The 21,229-nt window shown below is 51.6% G+C and overlaps 1 protein-coding gene and 1 long non-coding RNA gene across 5 annotated transcripts in view; one reads left to right on the top strand and one right to left on the bottom strand.

Annotated features, from left to right (window-relative positions):
* LDLRAD3 (low density lipoprotein receptor class A domain containing 3) overlaps nt 1-21,229 on the bottom strand; it is a 233,088-nt gene that overhangs the window by 9,773 nt on the left and 202,086 nt on the right. The window lies entirely within an intron of this gene.
* On the top strand, nt 6,162-10,375 carry LOC144292791 (uncharacterized). The gene is made up of 2 exons (XR_013360165.1): nt 6,162-8,936; nt 9,741-10,375. It is a non-coding gene; the product is annotated as an uncharacterized LOC144292791 (long non-coding RNA).

Here is a 21,229-nt window from a genome sequence, read left to right as displayed (position 1 = left end):
TTTATGGTACGAAGTGAAGTTTAATGTTCTCTGCCCCTCTCCCTTTGGATAATCAATTGTTCCAGCACCATTTGTTTTCTGAAAGCCTATGCTTTCCTATTGAATTACCTTAGCACTGAAAATCAATTGAGCATACAAGTCTGGGTCTATTTCTAGATTCTCTATTGTCTGATTGAACCATATACCAACCTTCATGCGTATACGTGTGTTGGTAACAGGGCTTTACAGTAAGTCTCAAAATTAGGTGTTGTGAGTCCTGTATGCTTTTGTTATTTTTTCCCCAACTGAACTTTCTGATTATGAAAATTCATTAAGAGTATGTGTGTAGGGGATAAAAAAAATTCATTAAGGAGCACTTGGGTGGCTCAGTGGTTGAGTGTCTGCCTTCAGCTCAGGTCATGATCTCATGATCCCGGGATTGAGTCCCGCATAGGGCTCCCTGCACGGAGCCTGCTTCTCCCTCTGCCTGTGTCTCTGCCTCTCTCTCAGGGTCTCTCATGAATAAATAAATAAAAATTTTAAAAATTCATTAAACTTAAATGCAAAATAGAAATGTTCAGGGATCCCTGGGTGGCGCAGCAGTTCGGCACCTGCCTTTGGCCCAGGGCGCGATCCTGGAGACCTGGGATCGAATCCCACGTCGGGCTCCTGGTGTATGGAGCCTGCTTCTCCCTCTGCCTGTGTCTCTGCCTCTCTCTCTCTCTCTCTCTCTCTCTCTGTGACTATCATAAATAAAATTAAAAAAAAAAGAAAAGAAAAGAAATGTTCATTGCCCTCCCTCCTCCAAACCTACTAGAACAGAGTCTAGTGTAGACTTCTGGCCAGCTTTTTCCATCAAGGGCTGGGTAGCAGATATCTCATGCTCTGTGGCACACAGCTTCAGTCATGACCACTCAGCTTCATGCTGTCATACCAAGTCAGCTGCAGACGAGCTCCACCGGCGAAAGAGGACGGCTGTGTCCCAATGAAATTTCATTTACATAAACAGGCAGCATCTTGGCTCACTGGCCGTAGTTTCTTGATCTGCAGGGTGTACCCTTCAAAACTATTCTCTACGTGCGTACACACACACAAGTACTTTTGTTCCTGCCGTGCAGATATTTCCGCGCACGGACATCTCTCCCCACCTGCCCACACCTTTGTTAACGAGTAGCTGTGTTGGATCCCAGTCTATAGATGCATCACAACTACGACTAACACCCTGCTGAGGTACACGTAGGTGGCTTCCCGGTCTTTGCTGTTGTTGTTGCTGTTACCAGCCACGCTCCAGCAACACACAGGTAGACCAAGCAGACCATGAGAGCCACGAGGGTGGGACCAGGCTCGCTTTCTCGACCATTCTACCGTTGGTGCTCAACACAGCTGTTGAATAAATTAGTGACCTGTGGCCACGGATGCAATTTCTTAGGACAGACTCCCAGATGTTGGTCATTCCCTCAGCCATCTGTTCTCCTGGGTCTGAGCATTCGGGTTGTCTTGATCTCTCTCCTTTACTCCGTCCACACAGAGCCAGCACATGTGGTCCATTTCTGCCATGTGGTGTTTCTCCAGCCTCTGCTTCTGGGCTCCATCTGCGTAGCCACATCCACGCCCAGGCCAGGAAGACAAACTGCCTCGTGGGGCTCTTTCCATCTTCAGCCTCCTGTCTGTGTCACTGTGTGATTCTTGTAAAATTCAGTTCTCAAACCAAGGACCCTCAATGGCTCACATAGCCCTCGTCAGCCAGGCATTCAGACTCCACAGGGTCCCCTGCCTCGGGTTCCCAGCACCAACCCTCGGAGGTATGGGGAAAAGTCCAGGGCCGGGCAGAGAAACACTATTTGCCTTGTGACCTGTACCCTACTCCTGATTCAAAATAAGAACATTAATAATACCAACCATCACCACCAACCATATTTGCTTTGGACTTGGAAACACAGTAATAATAATATCATCATGATGACAGCAGTTCTTGCCCTATTGGCAGCATCTTCTGTGTTGTATTATATTCACTCTTATAATCCTTTACACCATCTACTGCAAGTTCGATGGCGTCCCCCCCAAAGATATGTCCATTTGGAATCTCAGACTCTATTTAGACTAAGGGTCTCTGCAGATGAAACTAAGGGAGAGCTCTCAAGATGAGACCATCTTGAAATGAGTGGGCTTTCCATCCGATGAGGAGTGTCCTGAGAGAGAGAAAAGGAGAAGACACAACGCAGATGAGGGAGTAGACTGTGTGAAGTGGAGGCACAGATGGAAGTCGTGCAGCCCAAGCCAAGGACTGTCCACAATGGTAGGCAGCCGCCAGGAGCCAGGAGAGATGCACGGATGGATTCCCCTCAGAGCCCCCACCAAGGGCCAGCCCTGCCAGGGCTCTGATCTGGGGCCTCTGGCCCCCAGAACAGCGAGCAAATACCCTTCTAGTGTTTTAAGCCATCCAGCCTGTGTAGTTTGTAATGGCGTGTACGCCAGCCTATGAAGCAGACCATGTTACAGAAGAGGAAATGGGAACCCAGGCAGATGAAGTAACTGGACCACGTGGTCCAATGCCTCAGTTATTTATTTTTTAAAAAGATTTTATTTATTTATCCATGAGACACACAGAGAGAGGGTGGCAGAGACACAGGCAGAGGGAGAAGCAGGCTCCATGCAGGGAGCCCGATGTGGGACTCGATCCCAGGACTCCAGGGTCACGGCCTGGGCCGACGGCTGAGTCACCCAGGCGTCCCTGGAAGCCGAATTGTTTAGATATAATTCTCGGCTCTGTCACTTATGAGCTGTGTGACCTAGATCAGGTTACTTTACCTCTCTGTGCCCTCATCTGTGAAACAGGATAACAGTAGAACCCACCCATAATCATAGGTTGATTATGGATAAAAAGAGAAAATACATTTAAAAAATTTAGAACAGGGTCTGGCACACAGTACACACTCAACAAACCCTAGTTATTTTATTTTATTTTATTTATTTATTTTTTAAGGGAAGGAAGGGGGAGGGAGAGGGAGAGAGAGAACCTTAAACAGGTTCCGCCACCAGCACAGAGCCCGACGTGGGCTCCATCTCACAACCCTGACACCATGACCTGCGCCGAAATCAAGAGCTGGATGCTTAACCGACTGAGCCACCTGGGCGCCCCTACAGAGCCTAGCTGTGACTGACGGCTGCGGTATGGGACTTCTGAGCGGCTTTCAGAGACATGTTCATGGGGGGACAGGGCTACTTCCCCAACCTCGGTGCTGAGATGGACAGGACACCTGTCATATTCCCGAAAAGCACCTTCCCCACGTTCTGGAAGCTGGCTTGCTACACGGCAGACAGGGGCACCCCTGGCCCTACGGTGCGGAGGAAGCTCTGTGGCTGTAGCTGCCCACTCACGAGGCCGACGCTGAGAAGCGAACGCCTCAGCCCCCCACCCCCGGCTGCGCAGAGCAGCTCCCGTCGGGGTTCAGCAGCTGCTGAGCCTCCTGACACCCGCCACCCGCGCTGGGCAGGAGCTGGCCCCTTCCAGGGTGCAGGAAGCGCAGGCGGCCTGGGTGAGCGGGTGCACGCGGGCCCCTGCGGGATCAGCCGGCTGCTGGCACGCCCGCCCGGGAACGCTGACTGCCCAGGAACTGCTGAGCGGGTGCCCTTGGAGCTGCCGAGTGCAAAACCTTCCTGAATAATTTCGGAGAAAAGGCTGATAAGAGAAGCCTTAGGAGAGGGGCTCCCAAGAAGCAGCTTTACTGACACGACCTCATTCACCCCTCCTGGAGGTTCCAGAAAGTCTCAGCAAGACCACTCGGGCCCTCGCACCCTAGAAGGAAGGCGGTTTCATGCACCCTGGGCTCTGGGGCTTCCGTCCCACTGCTCCCAGTGCTGGTGGGACAAGGACTCCTCAAAGAGGGGCGCAAGGCATAGCTGATCCCAGGGAGCACCCTGCATACCAGCCCCCAGCCTGTCCTGGTCCCGCACCCTCCCCTCGGCCACCCCTGTCCCCACCTTGGGAGCCTCTGCCCCACCGCCACTCACCCTCTGGCCTTTGTTCCCTTAGCTGCATAGTGGGACTTCTGGAACCCAAATGCCTTTGTTCACGTCACTCCCCTCCTCAGAACCTTCCAGCAGCTCCCCTCATACCATATAAAGTCCGAATCTCTACCACGGCCTCTACTTCTGCTCCTCCCCAGCTTCTCGCGCTGCAGACTCACTGGTCTCCTTTCTGTGGTTTCAGAACACGCCAAGCACATGCCTGCCCCAGGGCCTTTGCCCGTGCTGCATGTTCTCTGCTCTGAATGCTGCTTCCCGGGAATCTGCATGACTCACACTCTATCCCACCCAAGTCCCTGTCCCAGATCGGTGTCAGTGGGAAGACTTTCTGAGCCACCGCCAAGCCTCTCCATCTGTCCCCTCCCTCCTCTGGCCTTATCTTCTGTCACAGCCCTTGTCCCCACCCGTCACCGTCTGCCGTATTTGTATGCAATCACCTCTTCCCTACTGGAATGTAACTGGGTGGGCAGGGCCGTATCCTGCTCAGTCATCACTGTGTTCCCAACGCCTAAGATGCTGCGTGGGAGAAAGTGGGCAGAGGGTCTCTAACTCCGGTGACTCTCAAAGTCTGGTCTCAGCATGTGGTCCTCCTACCACAGGCCCCTGCGTCCTCCACGTGAGACTAAACACCAATGTGCCAAGTGCTTCGTGGCCAGGAGCTCAGCCTCACGGGTGGGAACGTCTCAGAGACGTCAGGTCGTGATTCCCGGGTCACACAGCCAGAAAGTGACAGAGCTGCAACCTGAGCCCTGGCGTGTCCGACCAACACCCAGAGATTCACGAGGTGTAAGCTGTGCCAGCCCAGGACTGTAGAGGATGGGCCAGGGGTTTGGTACAAAAACAGGGCCCCATCCTTCCAGAACCTCCCCTGTCATCAATTAGACGGGGGCAACGTCACCCCTTCCCAGAGTCACCCAGTCCCCCCCGCCCCAGCACAGGGCTGGGCGCCTGCAGCCAGAGCACACGGGCTCCTCTCCCGAGGTGGCCTGGGGACCCGGGACTTGCCCGGGCTCTGCGCCGCTCACTGCCCCGCACCTTCCACTTCCCAGGGGCGCCTTCCGCTTGGCTTCCCTTCCTCCCACCGCCCTCCCAGCCCCGGGGCCACCCTGGCCCAGAGCAGGATCCATCCAGAGCTTTCCTGGGTGCCCGCGGGGCTGCCTCTCACCCCAGCCCTTCCTGCTCACGCGGGGAGCGGGCAGCTGCAGGATGTGGGGGACGGGAGATGCGGGGGAGCCGGGCCCAAGCACGCTGCGGCCTGCGGCTCGGAGCCGGTGTTCGGGCTCAGGCTGGCTTGAGCCCCAGTTCTGCCAGAGACCATGAGGGACTCGGGGCGGCGGGTGGCAGCTACGAAGTATGTCTGTAAACCAGGGGGAACCCCGCCCCCGGCGCAGAATCCTCACCCACACCAAGGGCCATCGTGGGAGACGGGAGCCAAGGGGGCCGACGCTGAGCTTGCTCTTGACTTCCTGGCACCTGTGAGTCTGGTCCCCTCGCACGCAGTTACAAAGGGCTTCACGAGTGCTGGCCAGTGGGGGGGATGCCACGGGTGGGGGGAGGATGCTCCACCCGGAGGAGACAGGAAGGAGACCGTGGGATTTTAGGTTTTAGGGACACAGAGGCTGTGGCCTTGTAAGGAAGGATGGGAACTGACACCCCTGGTGGCCTAGCGGTTAGGACTCCACGCTCTCTCCGAGGAGGAGGAAAGCCTGGCTGAGAGCACATTCATTGATATCCACTTATTCGGCCTACACTGAGGGTTGGCCGTGTGCTCAGTGCTGGGGACTCCAGAACCCAAACAGCCAACCCTGGGGGAGCTCACTGCATGGAGAGACCCTGGGATCCCCATCTCTCGGGCATCCTCAGATTACCTCTACTGCCTAGGGCCCATTCTCTCTAGCACAGAAGCTTCCAGAAACGGTCATTGTAAACCAAAAGCATCCCCTACGCACTCTGACTTTCTTGTTTACCCATCTCGTGGGGGCCACAGCACCTTGACAGGTCCCTATTCCAAGCATGCCTCGTGTCCCCACTGAACTGAAAAAGTTTAATTTAAACGGCAGACCGGCAAATGGCTGAGTCACAAGAGAACCATGGAAATCCCACTGTACCATTGCCATGGCAACTCAAGTTTCTAAAATTAACTAGAAGAAGGGTGATGGGAAAATCCACACCGCCCGCCGGCCCCACATCGGGTGGACCACAGCAGGAGCTGTCCTGGCCGGAGCCCGAAACCAGGGGACGGGGCCCATCTGCCAGGAGGGAGGGAGCTAGGGACGTGAGGACCGTCCAGAGGCGGGAGACGAGCACCCGAAGATCAGATGGAAAATGAGAGGGAGGGGAGGGGAGTCCGACATGAGAGTTTGTAAAACTGAGGACAGAAGGAAGTGGACGTCTTCGAGGAAATTCTCCGCTGCTCTGATGGATTCCAAGAGACCAAGGGGGTCCTGTCTTGATCCTCCGTGTCTCTCACTCACGCCTTCTCCTAGGCAGAGGGCAGGGAAGCAGCCCTGAAAGGCCCTGCCTCTTTGGCAGGTGTCCTGAGACAGCCAGCTGCCGCCGGCGGCCCTTGATTCACAAGCTGCTCCTGGCCAAGGCGGGCGTGTTGGCTCGGAGGAAACCGCCTGTGATCCCAGAGCTCTCTGAAGCCCGCTAGGAACTGCCGCTCGCCCCCAGAGCTTGATCTCGGCCTCTGATGCGGAAGGTGCCAGTGAGAAGCCGGGGAGCTCGGTGCTCAACGGCCTCTGCTAAGAAATAGGCACAGGGCAGTTACAGAACTGGCTGGAGAATAAGGAACTTAATTGGCTGTTTAAGGCTGAAAACGGTTTTTTTTTTTTTTTTTTTTTTTTTTAAATTAGGAGCTTAGATTGCTACCCAAACTCAGTGATGAGGATAATTGGAGTGAGGGCCTGGGTGGCCTTTTGAGGACTCCGTTCAATTGTCACGGCTAGCAAAAATGTCAGCAGAAGAGCACAGTGCAAGGAAGGCGGGGCGGCGGGGGACAGTCCTTTGGTGCCTCCTCTACTGACGACCACAGAGAGCAAAAGCTGCCTGCGCCAGCAGGCGGGTGCGGGAGCCTTGGTGATGAGTCAGGAACCGGGATCGCTGTTCTCATCGTCCTAACCGTCAAGGGGGAGACTCCGGGGCACTCGGCCTCCTGTGTGCACAGTGGCTTCAGGCAACCTGGGCTCCCCCATTTGGCCCCGAGGCTGCTCCTGCCCGCCAGTGCCCGCCAGTGCCCATCAGCGCTCGTGTCCAGCAGAAGCACAGGCCTCCTGGCGTCTGCTGAATGGGGCCGGCTGCACAGAATTGCCCTTCCTACTGTTTACTGTGTCTCTTCGCCCGGAGTGTTTGGCGGGAGCTGCAAAATCCATGCTTAGCAGAGATTCTTAGGACTCGGCGGTCAGCTGGGTTCTGGTCTAAGAAGGCTCGGTGAACTCCAGTACCCGGGTCGGCGGAGCCTGCAGCGTCAGCAGCCCCAGCCGAGTCCTGCCACGCTAGCTCCAGTCTGGGAGGTCGCGCACTCCTACACAAATAGTACTGCAGGGAGAGGCTGACCTGAAAAGCCAGGGAGACGGGGAGCCGACCTCGGGCACGCCATTGTCGCTGCAAACCAATCACATTAGTGGCCGCTGAGGAAACAACCATCGGGTATCCAATACGATCCCCCAAGGGCCCCCCCGGCCTCCCTGGAGCTGGACGTCCTGGCGGGTTCCTGCCAAGTCCGGTGCCAGATGCTGGGACAAGTTACCGTGGATCCCCACATGAACTTCCGAGTGGCCTCCCAAGGTCCAACCCTGCTCCACTCGCTCCCCTCCATTCTCCACGCTGCGTTCAGCGAGCTTTTGAGGAAGCACATAAGACGGCTGCTTTGCACTCGAAATCTGACTTTGTAACGATGGCCTAGGGAGGCCTCTCTGATCTGGCCCTTGACTCTTCTACAGCCTGACTGGAGCCCCTTGCCTTCCCGCACCCCATGCTCTCGCTCGGGCATCAGCGAAGGCTGGCCTGCTGGCTGTTCTTACAAATCACGGGCTCCTGCAACGCAGCCACGGCCGTTCTTTTACGCAGAGTCTCTGTCTGCTCTTGTGCTACTGTGGCTGACGAGAGGCTCTAGGGCACACGGAGCCCCAAATACTGACCGTCTGGCCCCCACGGGTCTAATCTTGATTCCTTGAGCAGACCGACAGGTAACGAGCCATGAGCTGAGAGGTATACCGGCCGCTTTTACCCAGGATTCAGTCTCTTTTGGAATATGCAAAAGGTAGTGACTGTGAGAAGGTGCTAGAACTGCACAGGAAGTTAACCAAGAAATCAGGAACCTTCCTGCAAGGCCTCCCCGAGCTCTTGCTTTTTGTGGCCTGTGGAAGCCAGTGACTGAGATTTCCCATTGGCAGTGGCAGACGTGGTGTCAATCTAGGATACGAAATACCTGAATGGTCAGGTCGGCTGCTCTCTGGGGCCGCCACCGCCCTGTGCGGCTGGCCAATCCCGGCTGACCCTGCAATCCTGTCTCCTGAGCCGTGCTGGGCCGTCGCACAGTTACGCTTCCTGAAATGAAGGCCTGGTGGAGGTTTTACTGTTCCCCAAGATAAGGCGAGGGAGGATCCATTCTAACACCAGAGGGCCTCCTGGGCACCGGGTCAAGGCACCTGGCTGTTCCAGAAGACAGGAGTAACTGCAGGGTTTGAGGCCGTGGAGGATTCAAAGTTACCTGCTGGATTCTTTAAAGAGGAAACAATCACCAAGTTCCCCCAAGGCCACTTTCAAATCCATGTATCCCTGTCAAAAGCTCTCCAGACACTGAACACAGGTCAGAGAGCTCAAGCAAGCATTTTTAAACCCTAATGGGGCTGTGTTAAAACCAGCCAGGGAAGAAGTCAAAGCCTTCTGGAGCTGAGAGAGGAGCCAAGCTGGCCTCCTCGGGGAGAGAAGTAAGAGGACGTGACGTGATCAATCCCATGGACGTGATCAATCCCACGGCGGGCCAACGGCGGGGCGACTTGCTTATTCGTTAACCCTTTACTGAGCATCCACTGGGGCACAGCCAGGGTGCCAGGGGATCCTGGGTCACCACAATGGGCTTAGGGTTCCCGGAGAATGGATAGGGCGCCTACAGAACCTCAGAGCTCCCACGGCCGCTTAGATTATTTTTTTAATGTATTTTTTGAATAGGCAATTGATGCCTGATTCAAAACTCAGAAGGTCAGAAAGGATCTGCAGAGAAAAATGCAACTGTTTCCTTATCGGTCTCTCAGCCACCAGAGTCCCCTCCCCAGAGGCAACCACTGGTACCATTTTATTTTCATGTGAGCTTCCAGAACTAGTCGAGGCATATATTAGCAAATACCTAGTACTTTCAGCACATGTCTTAAATATCTATTAATTTTAGTTAATTTTTTTTAACCTCATGAACCACACCAATCTTTTAAAAACCAAATATCATTTCGTCTATTTAATAAATACCCATACAGCACTGCGATAGGCCAGGCTCTCCTTTAAAAAAACAAAACAAAACAAAAAAAACTTCTAATTTTGAGGTAGGTTCAGATTTACAGGCGAGTTTCAGAAATGGTACAGAGAGCCACACCCAGCTTTCCCCAACGTGACCACAGAGTGACGGTCCAAACGAAGAGGTCCCCCTATTTAGAACGATTATATTCACTACGTTCCAGGATTTTCTCAGACTTCCCCAGTTCTCCACTAATGTTCTCCTTCTGTCCTACCACCCAATCCAGGAGCCTGCAGAGCATCTGTGTCTTCTCAGCTAGGACAGCTTGGTCTTCCTTGACCTTGACACTTGGGAAGAGACCGAGCAGTTATTCTGGAGACTGTCCCTCCGTGTGGGCTTTTCTGATGTAGCTTCACGATCAAAGAGAAGACGTGAAGGCATGTTCCCGGGAAGATTGTCGCCGAGGTGCTGCGTCCTGTTCGGTGTGTCCCACCAGAGGATGGCTGCGGCGCGCCCACGGCTGGTGTTCACCACGGTCATCTGGTCAACCGAAGGTGCCACCTGGCGACAATCTTCACCGTCCAGTCTCAGCTTTTCCTTTTGGAGTTCATACCATCTTGGAGGAGAGCCTTTGAGACGATGCGACGATCCTGTCCTTGCTTAGACTTCAGACGTCCCCCCAGCACTGGTATTCATCAGAGATCTTGTCCACAGCGATGACGACAGTCCTGTTCTCATGGTGCTTCTCAGGTTCCCTCATACCTTCTCCATTCACCACCTGGAATTTGTCTGTAAGGACGATCCGCCCCTGCCTCCCATTTATTTATTTATTTGGTTATTTATTTATGTCAGAGAGACTCATGAATATTTATTTTACTCCCCAAGCTATGATCCAATACTATTATTATTTGATTTGTGACATAGGTTGTGTCCACTTTTGGCTATGGGGAGCGTTTCCAGGCTGGCGCAGCTCCTGCCACTGCTCAACGCACCTCCATGATTCTGTATGTTTACTTGTTTACTTTCTGGCATCAAAATACTTCAGACTCTGGTATTTCCTGGCCTTGGACCTGGAATCAACTCTAAAACTCTCCACTAGTAGTAGCTGCGTGGTGTGCTACCTGAAGAGACGTGCCACTGGTTACTTAACCAGAACTTACGACAGGCACTTAGGGTCTCCTTCCAATCTTTTCCTATTATCATCTTTTACAACCAAAAAAATCCTTGTGGATGGGTCAGGTTGCAGTTCAGTCACTGTTAAACTAAAACCCAAAGTCTTTAAAAGGCCTCGGAGGCCCTCTCTGACCTCAGGTCCTGTCACTTCCCCCCCTTCCCACCCAATGTGGTGGGCAACCCTGAAGATGGCCCCTTTGATTCTTTACCCCTGTGGGGACCCTTTCCTGTGAGGTGGGCCAGACTTATTTTCTCACCTCTAACAGAATATGGGAGAGATTACAAGCTGTCACTTCCAATACCAGGCTCTAGAAAGCCTGTGGCTTGTTTTGTCTTGAGTGCTTGCTTGTTCTCTCTCCCTCCCTCGCCTGCTCTGAGGGCCCGGGTGAGAGCTGTGCTGCAGGGAAGTCCACCTGACAGGGACCTGAGGAAGGCCTCCACCTGCCAGCCGGCAAGGAGCTGAGGCCCTCTTCCCAGCAGCCCACTAGGAACCAAATCCTGCCAAGAGAGTAAGCTTGGCTGCTGACCCTCCCTGCGTTGAGCCTTCAGATGGGACCACAGTGTCAGCTGAGAGCATCACTGTGCGCTCTAAAGGGACATGGAGCAAGAGCTACTTGTGTCCAAAGGGTAAAGTCAACTCGTGCCTTAGGAGAGCTGAAAGCAGAGGGCAGTCCCACTAGTCACATGGCTCTATGGGTAAAGGGTTCTAGATGCCCTTCCTTCTTAGGACCGTCGCTCTCTTGGCCTACGATGTCCTTCCCAACATGACCTCCTGTCCACATCACTGGCCTTCAAGACTCAGATGGCCACTATTTTCTCCCTGACTTCTCGCCCACCCCCCAGCCCTCCAACCAGAAATAACTTCTCTGTGACGGCCCCTCACCTGATCCACCTTGTGGCACTTATTCCCTGCCTTGCTACAGAGTTACTGGTACAGCCAGCTTCCTACAAAGAAAACCCTACATCTCTCAAGTGTTGGATTCCCATTTCAGTCATGTTGATAAAGTGTTCCTCTCGCTTCCAAGCACTAAGTTCAGGCTTACATACCTCTATCAGGTGCTTCATAATATCCGTAGAACCAGTAAGTGATAATAAGCCTTAAATTATGGGTTTACAATCCACTTACAGTCACAATGCTCACCACACACAGTATTAGCCATTATAAGCATTATTATCACCGCTCAGTATTTCATAAAGAATGTTCTCTTTTCTCACAAGGATTTAGTTCTCTGGATTCCCCATGGTTTTCCTCCTCCAATCTCAGAACTTTCAAGTTGAAAGGAAGTAAGAGATAATTCCTGGGCATAAGTTGAGGGCTGCGGGCTTACTTCTGCTGTTTCTATGTATCAGGTGTCCCTCTGGTGATGCCTTCGCCCGGAGCAACCAGGAGACACTGGTGTCAATACCAACCTCGAGTCCTTGGTGGAGACTCAGGGCAGAAGCTTCCAGGCAGAAGCCAACAAAATGCCTGTCAATTAATAGTCTCCTTATCATTTCTGAGAGTTTGCTGGCCACCCTATCATCCCAGCAAAGCTTTCTTGCAATAGTATCTATGTCCAATTGCACTAATTAAACACATGGATGAAGGAGATAAAGGAAAACTCAGTTAATTGTTATTTTTTTGTTGGCTCCAGAGGAGGAGAACTCATCATCAGTCATGATTACAGACTCCCCTTGTGGTCTCGACAGTACAGACTGAGGCTGGAGCTGTTCTGGAGCATCTTGTCTGATGGCAGATAAACAAGCTCTTAACCCTTTCTCGCTCTGTACGAGACTGTTGAGGGAATAAGAGGGGATGTTACAGATTTTCCTGCTTCCTTTGGTTTAGCAGCTCTGAAAACCCTGAGCCCTAAGCTAAAGATGTTGTCACTTCTGGCATTTCCCCCATTACTGGTTCTCTTTGTGGATAAAAAGATGAATGCGTCCCCTGCGGAGACCAAGAAGGGACCACGGTTTTGTCACCTTACCTCACCCTAAACTTACAGGTTTTGTTCGAATTAAGAATAAGGCAAATGCAAATTGAATGAACAATTGAAGAGTGATCTTGAACCCCAGGCAGAGCTTAGAACATATAAAATCTTAGTTCCAGAGAATTCTGGCCTCCTATTAATGAAGAGGAGGAAGGAGCTGGGAGCCTGGGGTACACAGGGGCTGCTGGTGCACAGGGCCAGGTGGTCTGGCCTGGGGCTGGTAGCTCTCTGCAGACTTTTGCAGGGTAAGAGTGACATGATGACCCAAACGGGATGCTGGTAGGAGATAGGCATGTCTAAGGGTGGGACCCGAAGGTGGGGCCTGGGCCAGTGTGGCCACTGGCTGGCTCGCTCTCCAACTCTGGGCAAACCGCTTCCTCTCTCCGTGCCACAGTTTCTCACCTCCTTCTGCCGCCTGTGACTCTGCATAAAGACTTGGCTCCGGCCTGATCTGCCTGTACGTACCTGCCCTACGTACGATGGAGGGATACCCGGGATGTTGTGATCTTCCTCTGACATGCACACTGTAAAATACTTCTGTCTCACTTCAGCGAGTCTGCCCATAAATACATTCAGCCCCAAATTGCTTTAATTAAAGAATGAGGAAATTGCTTCACTTGGCGAAAGGTTCTTCCCGGTTCCACTAATGGCAGTCTGGTAGGAGCTGTGTGTGATGGATTTTTTTTTTTTTCTTTTTTTACTAAAGCCATCGAGCTTAATGAGAACTGGATGAGGGCCATGGAATCAGCATTCGCTAGGGCCCATCCCGGCCCTTCTGGTAAGCTGTAACTGCCTGCAGAAATCACACACCATTCTAGCTAGTAACCACTGACCCCGAAGAGACAGGGCTTCAACGATCCTAAGTAGTCACTGATCAAGAGAGCTTGACCTAACAGAGAAGGGATGAGGCTGAGAGGCCTTTTGGCGGTTTTGTATTTGGAAAAGGGAACCTCAGTGTTAAATAAAAACACGATCCCGTAATGACTGCAGTGAGACATGCTCTATGCTTCTCTAATCCTTTGCTCTGGAGATTCTAGAAAGTTCTTGACAAGCACCCAAATATCATCATCTCCTTTGCAACCAGGGGACATCTCCCCAGACTGCCAACACTGAGACTTTGGCTCTTGCCACCAGCAGGAAAGACTGAAGACGGCCTTTTCCTACCCAGTGAGTGGCGGCCCTTACATAATAAAAGGGGTTGGGAACATGATGCTCTGATGTCCAGTATAGACTCTAGCCTCTGGAGGCTGCCTGGCCTGCTTTTGAATCCTGGCTCTACCACCTACTGGCTTTGCAATCTTAGCAAGTGACTTAAACTCCTCAGTTTTCCTCACCTGTAGCACGGGCATAACAGCAGCCACATCCTGGGGTGTTGAGAAGGTCGGACTTGGTCTTTATAAAGCTCGTAACACAGTGGTAGGAAAACAGCCCAGGAGCTCAGGGGACATCTGTGGCCGCCCCTGGAGGTACCGCCATCCTACTACCTCTGCAGTATTATTCGTCATGCCCTCCTATCAGGGCCTTGCTTCACGGGCTGAGATACCCCTGGTATGTCCATCTGCAGCAGGAGGGCAACCTCAGAAAAACAAGCAAGTGGAATAAATTCCACGTGCCGCCTCAAGTGAGGACTAGAAGGATTTCTAGCTCTTTTTTCTTTCCAGCTTGGACAAACAGGAGAGTGAATGAGTGGCACACTGCACAGGTCATAGGGTCGGAAAGAGCAGGGTTCAAACGTCGCTCTGCCATTAGGCAAGCGGCCATGGGCAAGTTCCTTGGTCTCAGATCTCAGTGGCTAGACGGGAAAGAGAGAATAATGCACGTCAAGAGCTTAGCATACTGAGCGGCCTGCAGTAACGGCTCAATCCAGGAGATGCTGTTCTGATCATAGGCTTGTTATAACCCAGCTCCTACATCCCGCACGATAGGAAGGGAAGCCCAACGGAGGGTGTGAGACACGGGCTGCACTTAAAACAAAGCGGCCTGTGTGCCAGGCTTAGGCTAGGCTTCCTTGCCATAGCAATGATAATCCGAGGTACTGTCCAGTCGGCCCCCTGGACAACGATGCATGCCATGCCGAGGGTCCAAGAAAACCAGAAGTCTACAGAATTAAGAGGATACCTGAGCAAGAAGACACCTGTGACTTTCTCCTCTATGTTTCTGGGAGCTATTTGTTTGGGGAGGCTTTGCTAATAGTCTGAGAGACTAAAACACAATGCAGGCTCCCTGAGCTAAGCCAGCTAAAAGTTTAATTAAATACAACTGCTTGCTGTGCGTTCCTTTCCCAAACGGCCTCATACATATTCATCAGGGTAATTATGGTAGTGAAAAAATCCACGACTAATTATTCCGTGCCCCCCATCTTTCACATGCCTAGAATTTTTGCATAATTACTGTTGAAATTAATTGCAAGTTAGTTAATTTTATACTTTGTTCTTTCAAAACTTAATTGAAAATTAATTTAAAAGATACAAAAAAAAAAAAAACAACCCAACACCTCACACCAAAACCAAAACACAACCCAATAACCACACAACAAAACCCCCATCACCACCCATGATGGCAAACAACCTGGTTACTGAGACTTACGATGTGCATTAAAAACGTGACGTGATGACTTCTAACTCCAATGCAAGGTTGTTCGCGTCAAGCTATAATAAGAGGTTAGTCTCATAAATGTCCCTGGAGTCATACGGCTATTTTTCTACCATCTAGCAACAAAGACAAGATTTGTGGTGGGTGGGGAGGCCTGCCAATGGTCTGGCTATCTTCTGGCGATGGGCTTATCGTTCTACGTGCTAATAGTAATTGCACCTCCAGCCTCAGAGGTCAGCATGTGGCTCCCATTATTGCCCCACCCAGCTTCCACCCCCAGATGTCTCTCCCGATTACCCTTTTCAGGACCCACTGCAATCCTGCACCCAGAGCACTTCACTTTCGGGCTTCACAAAACAAAATGTTTCTCTCTCCCCAGTCTGTCACCATGCTGGGCGAGCACCAGCTCCATGACTGGCTCACTCCCATTAACCCCCGTTCCCATGATCCGTTCTGTGTGGGACCTGAAAGGAAACACTGAGTGCCCATCCTGTCCTGCATGTGGGGCTTGGGAACACACATGAGATTCACTTAACTGCAACACTTAACACAGTGCCTGACACATCCCAGGTAACCAACCTACCAATCAATCCATAGTTACGGGGTGCCTGGGGGGCTCAGTGGTTCAACGTCTGCCTTCGGCCCAGGGCATGATCCTGGAGACCCGGGATTGAGTCCCACATTGGGCTCCCTACATGGAGCCTGCTTCTCCCTCTGCCTGTGTCTCTGCCTCTCTCTCTCTCTCCGTGTCTCTCATGAATAAGTAAATAAAATCTAAAAAAAAAAAAATCTGTAGCTCTTGATTGATTGAATGAACCAAGAACGCTGCCGGGACGCATAAACTCATAAATAAAGAACTCCTGGCTGGCCCGTGAACGAGCATGCCCAGCCCCCCTTTCACGAGAGCAGGAAAGGTCAGTTCAGAGAGATTACGTGTGTCTCGAGGCCACATAGCCAGTAAGTAGCAAAGCTGGCATGTGTTGCCACTCCTTCCACCCCTCCACCCTCCTCTGGATGCCCTCCCTACCCTCCCGACAGTCTGGATTTTCTCTTCTACCAGCCACAGTATCTTAGTTGCATACTGTCCTTCACCCCGAGTCCCAAGACCTGTTGGTTATGGCCTGAATATCTGTGTCCCCTCCCCCAAATTCACACGTTGAAACCCTAAGCCACACGTGATGCTATCTGAGGTAGGGCCTTTGGGGGGCAATTAGGGTTGGATGAGGTCATGAGGGTGGGACTCTTCTCAGAGGATCTGCACCCTCCGAAGAAAGGGACACCAGAGAGCTTGCTCGCTCTCTCTCTCCCTGCTTGGTGAGAACCCAGCAAGAAGGTGGCCCTCTACAAGCCAGGAAGACGGTCTCAGAGGAACCAAACTGGGCTGTACTTGGACTTCGCAGCCTCTCCAACTACAAGAAATAAGCATCTGTTGTCTAAAGCACCCAGGCTATGGTATTTAGTCACAGGAGCCCGAACAGATATAGCACCATTCCACAGTTTTACTGAATGACCTTGGTCACTGACCTTGGACATTTTGGACTGATTCAAGGTGAAGCTGTGAGAGTATGAGGAAAAGAGAAGTGAAAACCAAGTCAAGGGACGTCTGGGTGGCTCAGCGGTTGAGCATCTGCCTTTGGCTCAAGGTGTGATCCCAGATTCTTGGGATCAAGTCCCACATCCCTGCGGGGAGCCCGCTTCTCCCTCTGCCTGTGTCTCTGCTTCTCTGTGTGTCTCTCATGAATAAATAAATAAAACCTTAAAAAAAAAAAAAAAGAAAGAAAGAAAACCAAATCAAGACAAGTCTTTGTGGCACAAAGGAAGCTGGACAGGGTGCTGTTAGGAGGCTGGGGCTGCCACACGCTGAGCAGCTGCCGTCACCCCACCTGGCACGGGACAGAGCCCATATATATACCCGCTAACAGGGTCCTCAGCCAGGGAGCAGACAGGTCTTCAATTGTACCGCAAAGGCAAAGAATGAATCAACCTGTCACTGGGTAGAGGAGGAGGAGAGAGAGGCGGAAAGTCAATTCACAGAGCACAAGGCCATTGATGGTTTTTTCCTTTTTTTGAATCCATGAAAATTATGTCCCTTAAAGGTGAATCCTAGTGACCTGGGCCTTCAGCCATTTCAAGAGGACTCATCCTCCAAGAGACAAATAAGGTGTGGGGGTCTCTTAGGACCCTAGGAGCAGGGGGATTCCTGAGTGGCTCAGTGGTTTAGCACCTGCCTTCAGCCCAGGGCATGGTCCTGGAGTCCCGGGATCGAGTCCCGTGTCAGGCTCCCTGCATGGACCCTGCTTCTCCCTGCTTCTCCACCTATTTCTCTGCCTCTCTCTCTGTGTCTCTCATGAATAAATAAAATCTTTAAAAAAAAAAAAAAAAAAAGACCCTAGGAGCAAATTCCCCAAGAGGAATTCTTTAGAATTCAGGATCCCCAAAAGAAGAGGTACTTTAAGAAAGAAGGTAGGTGATAGGCACGTGGATAAATTTTTCCTCCACATGTTAAACAGCTGGTTGGGAACCCAAGTTATGTTTTCAGAAGTAGCCATGAAGTTTCCGGGTACCATGTGCACATCAGACTACACTGCGGGGAGTCTGGAGATTCTCAGCAGGTCCTGTGAAGCAGCCGTGCAGAGACGGAAGCTCGGTGTCCGGGTGACAATGGTTGTCAGGTGGATGCCATGCAGGGCTGGCTCTTGCAGAACCATCCTGCCTTGTGGGAAGGAAAGGGAGGGCTGGGGCGGGGAGGTAAGCAGGTGGGTCACCATCTGGAAGGTCCCGAGGGGCTCTCAGCCATCAGGAAGTCAGTCCCCACGGCTGACACAGTAAGGTGTCTGTGGTATGGTGGCTTAGTGAAAGAAGGCACTTTAGGGGAAAACATGTATTTTTTTTAAGAGCGGGATGCCACTTTGGGGGATGAGGAAATATGCATGCTGTGTGTGTGTTTTTATTCATTCATAAAAAAAAGATACAGAAGGCTGCGAAGTAAAATGTTAATAGTGGTTATCGTTGGATGGATGAATTATCAGTGGCTTTTTGGTGTTTTCTGAGTTCTTTTTTTTTTTTTTTTTTTAAGATTTTATTTATTTATTCATGAGAGACACAGAGAAAGAGGCAGAGACACAGGCAGACACAGGCAGGGAAGCAGGCTCCCTGATGGGAACCCGATGGGAGACTCGATCCCGGGACTCTAGGATCACGCCCTGAGCCGAAGGCAGATGCTCAACCGTTGAGCCACCCAGGCGTTCCTCTGAATTATTTTGTAATGAATTAATGTTTTGCCTCCCTTTGATCTCAGGGCAATCATCCCCTCCTCAGGGAAGCCCTTGACAACCTTCCTGATCAGGACAGGTCTCCTCATTTGTGTTCCCTGGAAAGAGTTAGCTCTCCGTCATCATGGCACAAACCACAGTCACAGTTTTACTATGATCTTGTATGTAGTGTGTGCCTCCCCCAGGAAACCCTGTGCTCCATAAAGACAGGGACCACAGTGGCTTTTGTTTCATTCTTGTGGACATTTTTGTTCCCAGCATCTAGTAATCGTTAACGATAATTAATAATGATAATAATGCGATCAACGACAGTAGCAGCAAAGGTGGCCGTACCGTTCGACTACCTACTACAGGCCAGGCCCTATTCCGAGCACTTCAGAATGACGGAAGTATGGTTGGTAGCCCCATTTCACCAAAGGGGAAACCATAACACTGCAAGGCTGTATGCCCGGCACAACCTCACACAGGATGACGGGCCGCGGCCAGGATCTGCACCCAGGCCATCGGCTAATGCGTCCGTGCTCCTAACTGCACTGCACTGACCTTCTATCCAGCACTTCACTCAGCACACGGGGCTCCCCGACAAAGAGTTGTCACTGAAAGATCCATCCCACATTGCTTTTTAGGATTCTCAAAACGTTCTCTCTTTTCCTGGATGAACGGAAGTGTAAAAAAAAAAAAAAAATCACTCCCCTGGGAATGAGCCATCAGTATGAAAGAGGTAGTTACGAAAAACCTGAGTTTTCTGGAAAGAAATTTTCCTTTTCAGACATCTGTGCGTGGCTCTGAAGAATGATGTTCCACGTGAGGTTCATTCATTAAAACGAGTCCCAGTGTTTTAACTTCCCCGCGTCCAGGAGGGACCAGGGGCAGGCGGATGGCTGCTCAATGCATCTCTCCTTCCACCTTCCACAGCCGGGACTCTGGGCTCAAGTTCCCATAACTTGACAGAGTCAAAGGTTCTGGTTCCTAGTAAGTGGCTAATCAAAGGGAAAGACATGAGGGGGGCACCTGATGGGATGAGCACTGGGTGTTATTCTATATGTTGGCAAATTGAACACCAATAAAAAATAAATTTATAAAAAAAACACACAAAACAAAACAAAACAAAAAAAAAACAAAGGGAAAGACAATCCTTCCTTTTAAACCTTCCCAGGCTCACAGTAAGAGAACCCGACCCCAGAGATCGGGCCGCGCACTACCGCCAAGGTTAAGACATGCCCAATGCCTGGTGCGCTGCGTGAGGGATTTGGGTAAAACCATGGAGGCGTGGGGACTTATCGATTCCTTCCAGGAAAAAAAAAAAAAAAAAAAAAAACACAGGCAAAAGTGGTTACATCTGCATGGTCTTAGCAGAGCACGACTGTGGCGCTCAAGGGCCCCATGCGCATCGTTAGCTAAAAATATTCACCGGATTAGAACCGCGTGTACTGGCGGACAGGCCTGATTTAAGGTTTTCACATGATGCGAGTTCCCCGGAGTAAAGCCCGACACGCTGGCATCGCTCCAGGTTAACGCAGGAGGTAAAACTGGAAGATTCCAGGCTGCTCCATTCATTTCGAAGCAAGAAAGCAAGCGCCTCCTTTACAGCTTACTGTGTCGGGATTAGCGTGTGTAATGCCAGGGCCACGCTGCATACCGATGAGACGGGGCCTCGCGTCCTCCCGGGCCACACCGCTGCGGAGCCCGAGGGCATCGCCCCACGCTGGCAACTTGTCCTACACACGGGATGCAAGGGGACACCCCGCTCCCTTCGCTTCCCATCATTTTCAAATCAAGAGGAAATAAAGTATATACTTTTTTCCAACTCCCTCGTGCCTCACCGTAAGATACGGACACATTTGCTGCCATTTCCCCCATTCTCCGGCTCACGCCAACAATATTAAACAACTCAGTGGAGCCAGATGTATCCGATTCCTGCCAGACCTTAGAGACAGATCCAGCTACCAGGCAGCTGTGAAACAGGGCGGCAAACTGTCAGGATTTGATGAGGCCAGCGTTTTGGATGGGGCATATACTTTTCTTTTTCTAGGGGTAGGCGGGGCAGGGGCGGGAGGATGGATATTTTGTCAAAAGGCTGGGGTGGACTAGGATTGTGGCGTGCGTACGTCCTCGATTCAGGCAATGTCTGGCTGTAGCAGTGGCAGGGGGTGACTTCCCTTTCTTTACTCGATGATTCTGAACTCAGGTACAGACCCATTTTATGCATAAGCAGGGAATGAGCAGGGGTGCTTCCCTGGCTCTGCTGTCCTTCCTGCCAAACCTACCACGTCTTTTTTTTTTTTTTTTTTTTTTAAGATTTTATTTGTTCATTCATGAGAGATACACAGAGAGAGAGGCAGAGACACAGGCAGAGGGAGAAGCAGGCTCCATGCAGGGAGCCCTATGTGGGACTCGATCCCGGGTCTCCAGGATCAGGCCCTGGGCTGAAGGCGGTACTAAACTGCTGTGCCACCAGGGCTGCCCTTTTTCTCTCTTTTTAGAAGATTGTATTTATATATTCATGAGGCACAGGCAGAGGGAGAAGCAGGCTCCTCGCGGGGAGCCCGATGTGGGATTCGATCCCTGGACCCGGGATCACGCCCCGAGCCCAAGGCAGACGGCCAACCGCTGAGCCACCCGGGCGCCCCAACACATGTCCTTGCCTGGTCACGTATCTGGGGTGTCTGCACCCCGGAGGGACTTAGCATGTGTTTTTCCTTAGGAAGAGTGACTGATACCGGCTCTAAAAACGCACGTTTTCTCCCTTTTTAAAAGTGTTCCATTCA

The sequence above is a fragment of the Canis aureus genome, chromosome 21 (assembly GCF_053574225.1).
Source record: "Canis aureus isolate CA01 chromosome 21, VMU_Caureus_v.1.0, whole genome shotgun sequence".
Classification (NCBI taxonomy): domain Eukaryota; kingdom Metazoa; phylum Chordata; class Mammalia; order Carnivora; family Canidae; genus Canis; species Canis aureus.
This window is presented reverse-complemented; position numbering and strand designations above follow the sequence as displayed.